This window comes from Pogona vitticeps, chromosome 1, assembly GCF_051106095.1.
Source record: "Pogona vitticeps strain Pit_001003342236 chromosome 1, PviZW2.1, whole genome shotgun sequence".
NCBI lineage: Eukaryota > Metazoa > Chordata > Lepidosauria > Squamata > Agamidae > Pogona > Pogona vitticeps.
In genome coordinates, this window is record NC_135783.1 from 314,988,842 (window position 1) to 315,005,153 (window position 16,312).

A 16,312-nucleotide genomic window follows, 5' to 3' on the forward strand; every position below is an offset into this window, starting at 1 on the left:
AGCTTTTGAACTGTCTTCTACAAATTATGATAGAAACTGTCAGTGCTTCTGAAATGTGAGCAATTTGCTTCTTAATCTGTACCTAGTGACATACTACAACAGAATGCTATCTGTGCAGAAAGTGGCATCAGATGGAGTGCAGGAAGAGGAGGCAAAGATACCATGTTTAGCGGCAAGTTATAAGGAATGTGTAAGTGCTCTCTCTCTCTCTGTTGATGTGGTTGGTATGATGTCACAAGCTTGTTGAAGCTAGGCAGGTTTGGGTGTCAGGTAAAAGATTCTGATGTCTGAACATCTCTCCAAGAGCCCTGCAGAACTTTATAGATCTCTAATTTAGAAGCCTGTGTTTATCACAGCTGGCATTTATTCCAAAAGAGTCAATTCCAGAAGGAAATCTGACAATCATTTCCAATCATATCAGAATTCATCTGGGTATCAATGTATGTCTTTTCAGTTATTGCAATTATTCCAGACAACATCAGCTTAGCCAATTCTACAAGCTTTATTTCTACATTGTTTCTATCTTCCATATACACAAAAATACCTCAAAGTATTGTAAAAATACAAAAGTCTTACAGCTATTGAAAACTATAGGCACAAATACTTTAAAAATATACAGCTATTGAAAACTATAGGCGCAAATACTTTAAAAATGTGGCACTAAAATGGTACTCATGTAGAAGAACTCTAGTGCCCAGTGATTGTAGTGCTTTGTTGTTCAGTGTGGTGTAAAAGCCCAGTACTGTTAGAATTTGCTACATTTGACCAGGATCAGGATCATTGTGTTTCAGTGACATTGCACAACAGTAAAATAAGCCATTGTGATTGCATCGAGAACTCAGAAAGTAGTTTCAATTACTTCATTCATTCATTCATTCATTCATTCATTCATTCATTCATTCATTTATTACATTTGTAGCCCACCCATCTAGTCATATAGACTACTCTGGGCAGGTAACAACATATTATATAACAATTATAATTTAAAATCACAACAACATATTATTACTTCGTAGGAATCAAGTTATTGCTGCTTCGGTCATACAAGTAATCCATTGCATTGTGAGGTGCACATTGCATCGCTCTTCTGTGCAAGCATGAAAAATACAGGGAAATTCTCTTTGTTTCCCTCTAGAGGCCAAGTCGGTTATTGCACCTTGCAAATATTTACAAAAAATAAAAAACCCATCCACTTAGAACAGGTTAAAGTATAACAGAAACACATTAAAGTAAACAGAAGAGGTTAATCGTTACATCTAAAAACAATTTTGTAATATTTTAATGTAACTTTGTAACTACTTGTTCCTTTGATGACTATCTGGAAATAGTGACACATTAAAGGTAGCTGGTTAGTACCCAGCAATGCATGTGCCACATGCCTTCTCCTGGCCGAGGACAGCCTGTGCAAAATACTGTTGCTACAGGGGAAAAATAAGTTCTACACCTTAATATCAGTCTCTCTTGAAAGGAAATAACCTGTTTTTACCTCCAACAATGCTGACAAAAAACAAAAACAAAAAAAAAGGGAAGTTCTGCTTTTTGAAAGAGATTCCAATAGGAGAGCAGGCTCCTGTCTTGTTACAGCTGTGCTTCTAAGAAAGTCCCATGCAGACCTAGTGAGAAAAAACCCTGAATGTGTATTTATTATTTTCTATCCAATCACTTCATTGGGAAAAAGACAGTATACAAATCAAATTAATGAGCAAATGAGTAACTAAATTTATATATACACACATACATGCATAAATCCTGTCTTTTTGCTAAAAAATATATCCCTCAGACTAAGAACTGGTTCATTTTGAATCAGCCCTTTGCAGAAGGAGGTGTTTTCAGGATGTCTACAGCATCCTATTTTACAGAAATAACACAATTCACTGCACTGGGATTGTGACCAGCCTTCACCCAAGCTAATCACATTTAAAATACCATTACTTTAAAAGGCTTGCCTTCAGCCCAAATATAGGAGCCCAAGTGGTTTTAGAATGAAACATATGAGATGCTCTTTATTATAATGTAAGAACTGCTAAATAAACAGAGTTCAATTTAGGTTTATACTGTTAAATGGAGCTCTCAAACATACAACCTTCTTCTCCCAGATACTTCTTGATCTCCAGATGTTTTGAAAAGAGATTTGAAAGATTACTTTCTGGACTAAAGCTCCTGAAATCACTCAGCTGGTGTGGCCTCTGTCTGCACTACCTGTGGACTTTTTGGAAACTATTAGTCAAAAAAGTTTCAGAAGATGTCTGAACTAACCTCCTGTTTTGTGTGCCATCCTGTTGATACAAAGAGGCATATGCCAGGCCTATGGAAGTGAATGTCGATGCTAGGTTAGGGGGAGTGTGACATGGAGTTGAAGATTGAGAGCAGTCTATTCAGTAAAATTTACTAGGAGACATTCTACCTAAAAGCTGCCACCAGGATGAATTAACTTTAACAGATCATAATATTCTCATCTCTTTCCCTTCCGATTACTCCAAAACTAAGACAATTGCAATAAAGTCTGCTTATGCACTTGTTCTACCATCATATATTTTGGTTTAACACAGAGAACTAGTAAAAAAATAACAGATTATAAATGTGGTGTTAATGCACTGTAAGATCTTCTGTTAAAAGTTATTTTTAAAATGATTAGATTATTTCCTTTGCACTAAAATGATAAGGACCTGAAATCTTTCGGAATGAAAGAAGAGTATTGTAGCAAAAGGGAATTATTTTAGTGCCTGGGCTCATCCTTCACATAGGCTGATGGGCTCCATCCCTAACAGTAATCTGCACATAAATACTTCCAGATGCAACATGTTGCCACAGCAGGTCTGAGGCAAATCAGCCACTCTCTAATCTGTCATTCTCCTTCAGGGAGATGAAACTCCACTGTGTAAAAGCCCCTTGGCTAGGATCAGGGCCCAAAGTTTCTTATCTCTTAGCTATACGGGGAGGATTTGCCTCTGTGGGCGTCCCGCAGAGGAATGGAGTAAGATGTTGTATTAACTAGGCTTGTCAGCCTGAGGGAAATGCTAAATTTGAGAACTTTAGTTCAGTTGCTATAGTATTTCATATAGTCTCTAGCCATTTCATTTTTTTTTCAAAAAAATCATTCTTCATCGTGGTCTTCTGTGAATGCACACAAAGGGTTAATACCAGCGCCAGCGTTGGGCCTCTCGGAACGTTTTCTAGCTGCAAGAGAAAAGTAACAATGTTTAGGACTACCCCTACTGCGCACGCCCAGCCTAACCGTCCCTCAGTTCCATTTTTCCGCCTAGCGGTTTGGAGCCTCTCGTCTTAGCTGCGTTACTGCGATATATCTGATTTTTGGCTTTTGACCTAGCTTCGCTCACGGACTACCCTAGCGCTTTTTCCCTTCAACTTGACGACTCGGTGTATTTTTCTGGCTTTACTCGGACTGATTTCGGACTGCTCTGCCTTATCCTTGGACTTGTCGTTTCGGTTTCCTTACTGACCTATGTCCCCTTCCGGGCCGTTCAGCAGGTGTGTGGTGTGCGACCGCAAAATTCCCCATCAGGACGGCCACGATACTTGCCTGTATTGTTTGGGGGAGTCGCACAATCCCAAAACTTGCCCACACTGCAAAGCCTTCACTAAGGCCGCTCTCAAGGCTCGCCAACAGCGCCTCAAACTTCATCTGTGGGAGTCAACGTTGTCTTCCACGGCGCCCTCGGAGGGGGAAATGGCTTCCACGTCTCGAGCAGCTCCTGTTCAGTCGGTCGTCTCTAAAGTTTCCAAAATGTCGAAAAAATCCGCGTCGTCGAAATCGGCCGCTCCTGCTTCGAACCCCGAGCCTCCGGCTCCGAAAGCTAAGCCGTCGAAATCGTCCAAAGCTAAGGCGGCCGCCCAGCTTAAAATGACATCCATTCGACTTTCTCCGAGCTCGGGTTCCATCCCATCACCGATTCTTGAGGAGTTGTCGAGGCGCTTCGAGGCCTCGTCCGAGGCACCCGCTCCTCCTCCTGTTCGACGTACTGAAGTGCTACCACCTTCGGGACGGTCTTCCCCGACGCCGAGCCAGTTAGTCGCAGTCACTACTGGTCTCGCTTCTGCCCCACATAGCCCTTTTCCTGCGGGCCAGGGGTCGCCTCCCGTGTCGATCTCGTCCGTACACTCGGACTCGAGATCCCCTCGAGAGAAGATACCTCGATCACCTGTGCGTTCGAGGTCGAAATCTCCTCGGGGCAAACGTTCTCGCACGGAGAAGCATCACTCCCCGAGCCGGTCCCCTTCCTCCGGCCGCTCGAGGTCGAAGTCTCCTCGACGGAAACGGTCGAAGAAGAGGCATCGAGCTTCCACTCAGTCCGACTCTGGCGATCGTTCGGACTCGAAATCCTCTAAGCGTAAACGCTCTAAGAAGAAGCACCGTTCTCATCGACGTCGTAGCAAGCATCGACGTCGATCCTCTTCTTCCTGTTCGGCGGATTCCGACCGCCCTAAGCGGCGTAAGCGCCATCGACGTCGACGCGACCGTTCGAGGTCTCCTTCTTCGTCTTCGACATCCGCATCTCGAGACCGGTACCGCAAAAAGATCCGGTACATATATGTGTCTTCTTCTTCGGAGTCGAACCGGCCTCGACGCCGACGCCGGGCTATTTGAGCCAGAGACCAGCCTCCTACGATACCGGTTGCCCCTCCACCGCAACCGGTTCCTTCCACCTCGGCGCCGGCCGTGGTCCCAGTTCGACCCCCGACAGCGCAGGTCGGCATCGAGAAACCCCCTCCAAAGAAGAAGAGGGACGTCTTCTCCTCTGATCCAGATGAGGTGTCCACGGAGCAGTCTTCTGACTCCGATCAGGAGCAACCCCCACCCTTGCCACCGCATGATTTGCCTCCGGGTGATCTGGTGCTTTCCGATACTGGTGATCCTCACGCCCCTTCTCCATCTGAGGATTTTTCTTCTTACTCCCAGATGATGTCCAGACTTGCCAAGACGCTCAAACTGGACTTGAATCTCCCTTCGCCTCCGGGAGAGGACTTGTTCTTTGGGGACATCAAGAAGGACAGTACCGCTCCCCCCAGTATAGCCTTTGTGCCTGTGGTTATGGAGGCCATCAAGGAGTTCTGGGCTCAGCCTGCGACTACACCTAATGTCCCTCGTCGCACGGAGCACTTCTACAAGATCCATGGGACTGACACTCATTTTCTGCTCAAGCATCCCATTCCGAACTCACTCATTGTTGAGACAAGCTGTTCAAGGCCTTCGGCCAAGGCCCATGTCACTCCAGTTGACAAGGAGGGTAAAAAGCTGGAACTCATCGGCAGGAAAATCTACTCCCTTGTCACTTTGCTACTTCGAGTCATAAATTATCAGACTGTTCTGGGAGCTTATCACAAACAATTATGGCTCAAGCTTTTGCCGGGGTTAAAAATGATACCTGAAGACACCCGGCAAGCTTTCCTTAACTCCTATGAGGAAGCTCAGACGGTATCCAAGTATGAACGTCTTTCCATCAGACATGCAGCAGAGATCTCTGCCAGAGTTCTCATGTCTGCCATCTCTATCCGGCGCCACGCTTGGCTCCGTTCTGCGGACATAATGGAGGACGTCAAGTCAAAGGTCGAGAGTCTCGCCTTCGACGCTACCGGGCTGTTCAACGAAAAGACCGACTCCCATTTGGAGGACCTTCACAAGGCTAAGAGGACTGCCAAGTCCTATTCTGTTCAGACTCAATCTAGACAGAGACGCCCCCAATGGCGTAAATCTTATGGACAGTATCAATCTTCTCAACAGTACCGTCCTTACAAACACCTACCTCAGCAGCGCTCTGGCCAGTCCTCTTCTTCTGTCCAGGGCTATCAGGGATACCGGCCTCGTCCACCCCATCGTCGCCAACCCTTTAAGCCACCTGGCAGGAAACAAAAACAGTATCTTTGACTTTCGGCCCCCCGTTTTCACCCATTCACCATCCACCACCCGTCTTCAACCGTTTCTGCACAACTGGTCTATCATCACAAACGACACTTGGGCTCTAAAAATTATTCAGCACGGTTACCAGCTGGAGTTTATAAGATCTCCTCCACTAGGTTTCATAACTCATTCTCCCTTCGACTCCTCGCTCGAGGAAGAAATATCATCTCTCTTGGAAAAAGATGCCATCTCTACAGTACCACCCCGCGACATACAATGCGGGTTTTACTCCCGCTACTTCGCTGTCTCAAAAAGCGGAGGAGGCATAAGGCCCATCCTCGATCTAAGACTCCTAAACACTTACCTGCGACCCAGACGTTTTCGGATGCTTACTTTAGAGTCCATCATGCACTTGCTGAAAAAGAACAACTGGTTCGTCCTTATAGATCTAAAGGACGCATACTTTCACGTCACTATTCACCCCGACCACCGCAAGTTCCTTCGGTTCATCTTTCAGGACACGGTCTACGAATTCCAGGCCCTGCCATTCGGTCTGTCCACAGCTCCCCGGACCTTCACCAAGGTCATGGCTCCGGTGGCAGCTTACCTTCGTCTCAGGGGCATTCACGTTTACCCTTACCTGGACGATTGGCTCGTAGTCTCCACCTCGCGAAGGCAATCCCTGAAAGACACAAAATTCATCCTGTATCTTCTCTCCAATCTCGGTCTCACTGTCAACAAGCAGAAGTCTCAGCTCATTCCTTCCAAGACAGTTCAATACATAGGGGTCTGTTTGGACGCTGTAAGGGGTCGAGTCTTTCTTCCCCCAGAAAGAATACACAAGATTCAACGAGCCATCAGGAAATTTCTTCCCGGTGCTCGAGTGACAGCCCATCACGCCCAACACCTCCTCGGCCTGATGTCTTCTACAACGCCGGCGCTAGCTCACGCTCGCCTCAAACTCCGGTCGCTCCAATCGTGGTTCCTCACCCTTTTCGACCCTATGATGGACAGTCAAAGGAAACGCCTTCGTGTCACCCCGGAGCTCACCAGACAGCTCCAGTGGTGGATGTACACACCCCATCTCACGGTTGGCCGGCCCTTTCGTCCACTCCGTCTCACCGTTCAGGTCACAACGGACGCCAGTCCGTCCGGCTGGGGGGCGCACTGCGGGCGTCACACCATTCACGCCCTCTGGACACCACAGGAAGCCATGTTCCACATCAATCACCTGGAACTGCTGGCGGTTATCAAGGCCTTCAGGTCCTTCCTTCCTCTGCTGCGCGGCCGCGGAGTTCAGCTGGTGACGGACAACACTACCACAATGCACTATGTCAACAAGCAAGGCGGAACCCGCTCTCATTCACTCCTGTATCTCTCCATCCTCCTTTGGGAATGGTGTTGCCGTCATCATATCTACCCAGTGGCCATCCATGTAGCCACAGAGGACAACACAGTTGCGGACACTCTGAGCAGGCTTCAACATCAGACACACGAATGGGAGTTGAACCCTCTGGTCTTCCAGGACCTTTGCCGCCAATGGGGGACCCCAGTGCTGGACGTGTTCGCATCTCCTCACAACGCGAAATGCTCCCGGTATGCGTCCCGGGCAGGTCTCGGTCGCCACTCGCTCGGCGACGCATTCATGATCCCATGGAACCAGGGTCTCTTGTACATATTTCCACCGATCCCGTTGATACAGAGGTCCTTGATCAAACTCCGACGTTCGACGACTCCGGCCATTTTCATTGCACCCTTTTGGCCTCGTCAAGTGTGGTTCCCCACTCTAGTCAGCATGGCCGTGGACTCAGTAACCCTTCCGATGTGGCCGGACCTGCTGACCCAGGAAGCAGGCAAAGTCCTTCACCCCGACCTCGACACGCTCCATCTGACGGCGTGGAGGATCGTCCAGAAATTCAGGAGGTCTTGACCAACGCCATCAAGCCCTCCACGTCTCGCTTGTATGCCTACAAGTGGAAAAGCTTTCTGAAATTTACCCAGCAGAGGGATCTCGCCTCCTCCCCTGTGTCTCTTTCTACGCTTCTGCAGTATCTCCGTTACCTGTTCGATTTCCACCTGTCTATCTCTACTATCAAGGTGTACCTTGCTGCGGTTGTCTTCTTCCAGCCCAGAGCTTCTCCCTCTTCTCGCTTTTTCTCCCATCCTACCGTCAGGATGTTTTTGAGGGGTCTCTCTAACCTTCGACCTCCCGTTCGTCCTCCACTCCCTCAGTGGTCCCTCCACTTGGTTCTACATGCCCTATCCAGGCCCCCATTTGAACCCATGGCTACCTGTGACCTCAAGATGCTTCTTTAAAAACGCTATTCCTAGTGGCTATCACCTCTGCTCGTCGAGCTAGCGAGTTGGCAGCTCTCCGTCATGACCAACCTTTTCTTCAATTCTTTAAAGACAAGGTTATGCTTTACCTGGACGTATCTTTCCTTCCCAAGGTGGTCTCCGACTTCCACGTCAATCAGCCACTTATTCTCCCAACTTTGTTTCCGTCTCCGACGACCGATGTTGAACGCATGCTCCACATGCTTGATGTTCGACGGTCCTTAGCTTTTTACGTGTCCAGGACCAAGGACTTTCGCCTGGCCAACAGACTCTTTCTTTGCTACTTTGGCCCAAAGAAGGGCTGCCCGGCCTCGCCGTCCACGCTCTCTCGGTGGCTCGTATCTACCATCGCCCTTGCCTACGAGCTCAACCACAGAGATCCTCCACAGGGACTTAAAGCCCATTCCACCCGGGCTGTTGCCTCATCCACTGCCTTACTTCGTGGCGTCGACCTGCCCGACATCTGCCGGTCCGCTACGTGGTCCAATGCCTCTACCTTCATAACCCACTACAGATTGGACGTGAGGGCAAAAGAGGAGACCAAATTCGGGAGGGCAGTGCTAGCATCGGCTCTTCAGTGACAGCCCACCATCCGGTTAGTAAGCGTGCTAATCACCCTTTGTGTGCATTCACAGAAGACCACGATGAAGAAAGAAAGGTTACTTACCTGTAACGATGGTTCTTCAAGTGGTCATTCTGTGAATTCACACAATCCCGCCCGGCCTCCCCTCTGTCTGTCTGTCACTGGCATCTCTATGACTCGAGGGCCTATGGCGGACAAATGGAACTGAGGGACGGTTAGGCTGGGCGTGCGCAGTAGGGGTAGTCCTAAACATTGTTACTTTTCTCTTGCAGCTAGAAAACGTTCCGAGAGGCCCAACGCTGGCGCTGGTATTAACCCTTTGTGTGAATTCACAGAATGACCACTTGAAGAACCATCGTTACAGGTAAGTAACCTTTCTTTTTCTGTGTTTCTGCAAAAAGTGTTTCAGCCAGTGAAAGGCATCATCTACCTCAGGAGTGCTCAACCCAAAGTATGGTGGGGAGAAGAGAGAGATTGTAACAGAAAAGCTCTCTCTTTAGTAAAGTAGATGTACAACACATCACTGTATAAGCTCTGTGTCATGTGACATCCTCAACAACTGTTCTATTACTACGTGCTCTTTATAGCCCCTCCTTTCCTCTTTTTTCCCTCTCTTTGTGACCCAGAGCATTCTTCTTTGCATCATCACAGTCTGCCCTATAGGTGAATCCTCTCATTATCTTTCTGTACTCTGTAACATTTTCTCCTCTCCCTGAACTCTGTAGGACATAGTCTGCTCTCTGTCTGAACCCCTGTCCCTCAGTTTCAACTCCTCCTTATCTTTTCCCTGTGACATACACATTTCATTCGAGCCCCTTACCTTGTTTTTCTTCTCTTTTACACAGCACGGAACTGTGCTCCTCCTCCTCCTCTTTGTTTTCTCACCCTATCTGCACCTACATTTCCCAATCTTCTACATTTTCTTCTCAGTCATAAGATTCTTTCTGCATCTCAGCCTTTCTGCAACCTCCTCTCTCTCTCATTTCCCACTACCCCAATCTTTCCAAATCTCATCTTATATCCACCTTTTACCCTCACAGTATTTTCTGTTCTGCTGTACCACCTCAAGGTGCTTTAAACAGAGGTAGCCTTACCCTTAAGCAGAGTGAGACAACCACCTCAGGTAAAAGTAGACAGCAGTGGCAACCACCTCTCGTTTCAACTGTTCTTCCCAAGGCCCCCAGCCATCTTTCCTCTCATAGTTGACAGATGTGTTTTTGTCACATGACCTGTCCTGCACTGTGAAATAGGCTACAACTCTTATGTTGTGGGTGTAGCAGATGGAGGAGTACACTATCCTGCTGCTAGTACAGAAGACTTAACTACCAACCCACTTGGCTTCTGTTATGTAGGATGAAGGGGGACATCAGCTTTACTTTTAGTAGAAAAATATCTTGGACTAATCCTGCCTCTGAACTATCTTTGTCATTCAGTTTTTCTCTGTTCTATTTTTATCTCACCCAGATCTAGTTTCTCCCTGTTGTGACCAGTGGCACCAGCACACAATGCCTTCACACTCCAGAAATATTCCTAGTTAATTAGAAAATCCCAGGCATAGGTTGCCTCTGCAGTGAGGCTTGGTGGCCTCAAGACGCTAGAAGAAATGAGTGCCAGAACCCTAACAATTCTTTGATGAAGTTAGGTGGCCTTTAGATAGTCCTACAAATAAATAGAAGAGAGCTACTGTGGCATCTGCCCAGGTCATGGATATTAATGTGCCATCTGCATGTACCAATGAGAATGCTGGAGAGGCGGAGTCATGAGATATAAGAGCCTCTGCAGGGAGAGGAGAGAAGGAGATTAAATTGGAGATTGAGAGATTAGAGTTTGGAGGATTGGGGTGAATTGGAGTTTGGAGTGCAGAGAGAGGGTTGGCGGTTGAGAGTGTATGAAGAAAGATGTTTTGTTAAGAGTTAACAACATTGATTGTACCTTCATCACTTGTAATAATAAACAACTTATATTTGGTTCTTTATAAAATGACACATTCCCTGGACCTCTGTGATTAATAATAAACAACATTTATGCAATCAACTGGTGGCAGCGACACAACATGTAGCTTGTGCCCTTCAATTGGTAAAACAACCAAGGGACAGGCGGGAATGTGACAAATTGGTGGCACAGTGGTGGGATACAAAACAATCCAGTGAAAAATTGAACTGGCTTGAGTTTGAAGATATTGCTAGCTAGGAGGGGATAGGATCTGTGGTAAGAAGTGGTTACCCGTTAGAGTCTTGTGGAAGACTTAGTTTTGGGGCTTCTGAACCCATATCTGCAGAATCCTAAGATAGGGAAAATACCTACTCAAGAGAAACCATTTACCTCGGGATTTACAAGACCAAGTGGCTAGCTCATAGTCCGAAGCTCTGAGGGAGAAGAGCAGTAGTGGATGGAGTAGACGCCTAAGTCAGAATAGATCTGTATAATTTAGTCAGAGCACCTTTGCTGCCAGCAGAGTCCTGTACATAGACACAGTGCAGAGCTTGCTAGCACTGCCTAGCTGAGGTCAGTCCACACACATGTATTAATTGGCTATCCTCTAAGCACAGAACTATTGTTGTTAAAGCCTTCTCATTTTGCTTTGTTCCTCATTCAGGACAGCGGGGGGATTGGAAACAATCTTCCACAAATCCTTCCTTATCAGCAGCATTTAGGCTTTAACTGACCAAGTCAGATAGTTCAGTTCATTTAGCTTTGTGAGAGGAAATGCTCCCATTCCTGCTGCCCCAACTGACTGCATTTTGCTGCCTTTTTATCTCCGTCCGCTGTCCTTTACTTCTCCTGGGCTCTGAATGGTAGGATACTCACCTTACTGGACTTTGTCCATTTCTGGACTGCTTCCTCTGGCTTCTGTGGTACCCTCTGTCACTCACCGACTTCTCTGGCACAAGGCAGATGTCGCTGGGCCCATAACCCCTTGTTGGTGTAAGTTAGCAGTGTTTTGTCCCAGTCCAGTTGAATGACACAAAGACATCTTCCTTCAACAAGTGTATTTACAATATATACAGAAGTTCAGCAGTACAAACCAGCAGCACGACAGCATGACATTCATAGAAGAGATTTGTACATCTTCTCTACATGTCCACACAGTTATACACATGCACATTTACATACAGCCAATCAGTATGGACATTGCATCACCCTAGGCTGCATGACTCAGCATTTTGCACACCTGTAAAGTATGACTGCTGATTACCATGGGCCTTGTTCTGCCTCAGTGTAAAATTATCCTTGACAGGATGTACTGGCATATCTCTAAATAATTTGCAGTAGACATGAAAGACATTCTTGTTCCCAATTGTGAGAACAATAAAAAGGACCTTGATTTGCTGCTAGAAAGAGTTTTCCAGCTTAATTAGGCTACTGACCTTTTTAAAAACTAGGTAAAGATTTTTGAACTAGTGTGTGCTCAAAACACAGGCCGGTGAGCTCAATTCAGTGTGGTGTTGAAGACAAATTCTATTTCCACTTGGCTCTGTTTCATGGATACTTGGGGCTCTGCTAAGGATTTGAAGTAAATCTGACAAGCCTGGGATATGCCAATTCTTGTGCTAAGTTTTAAAAGCTTTGCAGTTTTAAAAAAATGTTTTAATTAATTTTATGTAACAACTAACACATAAACAACAAATTCCTCATATATCTATAAACAAGTTCTTATTTGTCACTCATTTTCTTACTTTAATATTGCATTATAATTTATCACTAGCATATGGAATATATTCCATATTCCATATTCCATAATTTATCATTAGCATATGGAATATATTCCATATTCTTATACCATTCATTTAATTGGCAATCACACTTAATGTTCCAGTTCTTTGCTATTATTAATTTAGCTGCTGTTACTAGATTTGTGATCAATCCTTTCGTTGTCCAATTCCATTGCTCACTCTCAAATATTGATAGAAGCACTAGTTTAGGACATATTCTTAGATTTAACTTTAATATTTCACTTATTTCTTTAAAGTGCAACTTAAGAGCCACACATATTCTCAATGATGGCATTCCAGTTGAACTATTTAAAATCTTAAAAGAGGATGCTGTTAAGGTGCTACATTCAATATGCCTATTCTTAATAGGGAACTAGGGACCAGAAAGTGGATTTAAATTAAGTTTACTAGTAAGGAACGTGTTGATGAGAAATCAAAGGAAAGACAAACTGAGGGCACTCTTAAGTGTGAGCATGCCCTAGAATTGTTGTGATTTCCCACTATTTAAATGGAAAGTGAACAATCTTGTTAGAACTGGGAGTGAAAGGGAAGCGTTTAAACACACACACACACACACACACACACACACACACACACACACACACACACACACACACACACACACACACACACACACACACACACACACACACACACACACGAGCATATTTTAAGTATAGAAAGCTTCTTCAGGCTTCCAAGGACCCATGGTGTACACTTTGGCATGATGGAGTATCTCCAAAAACCCCAGCCCCAGAATCTAAATCATAAATTAAAAATACCCATCCACTCTCTTTGGTTGGGTCTGCTGAAACGTGTGGTAGGGTCTGGTATCAAAAATGTGGCCCATAAAAGCACTGAGATTGATCAGCTTTGATCTATGTTAACAAGCACAGTTCTCTTCATGTCAAGAGGATTTTATTCTCATGAATGTTTCCAAGGCATACCATTCAAGGCACTTTTGTCTTGAGAAATTTTGTTTATATATGTCATCTAAGTTTGCAACATAGGGATACAACTTTCTTTTACAAATGCATAAAAATATGTGGAGAAAGATCCAAAGCAGATTTCTTTTGCTTTTACAATACAAGAATCTGGAACCATCCACTGAAACCAAATGGCAGGAGATTCAGGACAAAATAAAAGGAAGCTTTTTTCACAGTGCATAGTTGCAAGATATGTTTGCCTCTATGGTGTTTAAGCAAGATTAGAGGTGAGTGCCATCAGTGGCTTCTAGGACCTGCTATGAATCACCTTCACTTATCAGAGGCAATATGTCTCTATATACCAGATGTGGGTGAATACAAGATGGAAAGTGCAGCTGAACCCCCATTCTTCTTCAGAGCTGCTCACAAACAGCTAAATGCCCATAGCTTCCATAGGAAACCAAGTGTGTGAACAGAATGCTGGACTATATAGACTTTTGGTCTGAGCCAGCGTGGCTCCTACATTCTTATGAGAGGATGGCAAGTGATGGGTTCAAGAGATCTTCCAGCCTATGAAGAAGCTGGGATTTTCCAGTATCTTGACTCATGGGGAGTACTCCCATAAATAGCACAGACCCCCCCCCCCCATTTTGGAGTTGTTACCCTCCGTGTGCAAGAAGAGAGTGGAAGGGACAGCGAAGGGAATAGGGTAAGAATGGTCCTTTCTCCACATATTATCCATACTTTAGTCCAATTCTGTTGTTAAAGGTGCATCTGCAGCCCACATGCACTGACAAAGGATCATTAGCTACACTCCTTTGCTGCTTTTGACATGGAAATGTAGGTACCTAAAGAGAAGAGGTTGCTGTACCACATAAGATCAGACCCCAGTTCTTGGGGGATTAAACTCATGTGGAGGCTACCTGTACACCAGTTCTGGTATACAACTGATACTACAGCTTCCCTCTCTGCAGATGAAGATTTCCTTGTTGACAGTGACGATAGAGGAAGTGAGGTTGACATGCTGCCCTCAGCACCTGCCCACCCATATGTCTTTGAAAACAGAACAGTGCTTTTCTAATGCTGAATAAGGCTTATGTAATGCAAAATGATGATTTTGCTGAAAAAGGAGTGCAGTGTTTCATCCAAAAGAGATGCACAGAATAACAGCTAATGAGAAACTATAGAAGTATGGAAACATATTGACATTTTCATATTTGATGTTTAAGTAACCAGAGGAACAACAACAAAGAGTAATACTGGGCCAAGCTATCCTAAACTATGTGACAGAGGTGCTGCTACCGCCAGCTCATGCCAGCCAGGGGAGAAGCAGCAGCCTTTCCCTTTCCTCCTGTCTCCCACTTATTATTACTTACTTAATTTATATACTTCTGGCAGGAAGCAGCAGCTGCCAGCAAGGAGAGTAACCCCTTATTCTGCCCTTTCGCTTAGAGGCAGAGCATAAGATCAAAGGGTTATTTCAGTCAATCCTGGTTATGATTAGCTAATTAGTATCCTATCTGAATTCTAACCCCTTCACGGATTGCTGCCTCGTCATGGCGAAGGGGCTTGAGTAACTCAGGGAAGCTATGGGCTATGCCATGCAGGGATACCCAAGATGGACAGGTCATAGTGGAGAGTTCTGACTAAACACAATCCACCTGGAGTAGGAATTGGCAATGCCACTGCAGAGATTATGTTCTCTGCAGCCAAAGATGGAGAAGCTCTATACAGTCAGCAAAAAACAAGACCTGGAGCTGACTGTGTCTCTGATCATCAGCTTCATATAGCAAAATTCAAGCTTAAACTGAAGAAAGTAGGAAAAACCACTGGGCTACTCAGGTATAATCTAAACCAAATCCCTTATGAATACACAGTGGAAGTGAAGAACAGATTTAAGGAACTTGATTTGGTGGACAGAGTGCCTGAAGAACTTTGGCAAGAGGCTCGTAACATTGTACAGGAGGCAGCAACAAAAACCATCCCAAAGAAAAGGAAATGCAAGAAAGCAAAGTGGCTGTCCAACAAGGCCTTAGAAATAGCAGAGAGGAGAAGGGAAACAAAATGCAAGGGAGATAGGGAAAGTTACAGAAAATTGAATGCAGACTTCCAAAGAATAGCAAGAAGAGACAAGAGGGCCTTCTTAAATGAACAATGCAAAGGAACAGAATAACAGAAAAGGAAAAACCAGAGATCTGTTCAGGAAAACAGGAGATATTAAAGGAACATTTTTTGCAAAGATGGACATGATAAAGGACAAAAATGGGAGGGACCTAACAGAAGCAGAAGACATCAAGAAGAGGTGGCAAGAATACACACAGGAATTAAACTGGAAAGATCTGGATGTCCCGGACAACCCAGACAGTGTGGTTGCTGACCTTGAGCCAGACATCCTGGGGAGTGAAGTCAAGTGGGCCTTAGAAACCATGGCTGACAACAAGGCCAGTGGAGGTGATGGCATTCCAGTTGAACTATTTAAAATCTTAAAAGATGACGCTGTTAAGGTGCTACATTCAATATGTCAAAAGTTTGGAAAACTCAACAGCGGCCAGAGGACTGGAAAAGATCAGTCTACATCCCAATCCCAAAGAAGGGCAGTGCCAAAGAATGCTCCAACTACCGTACAATTGCACTCATTTCACACGCTAGCAAGGTTATGCTCAAAATCCTACAAGGTAGGCTTCAGCACTGTGTGGACCAAGAACTCCCAGAAGTACAAGCTGAATTTCGAAGGGGCAGAGGAAATAGAGACCAAATTGCTAACATGCACTGGATTATAGAGAAATCCAGAGAGTTCCAGGAAAACATCTACTTCTGCTTCATTGACTATGCAAAAGCCTTTGACTGTGTGGACCACAACAAACTATGGCAAGTCCCTAAAGAAATGGGAGTGCCT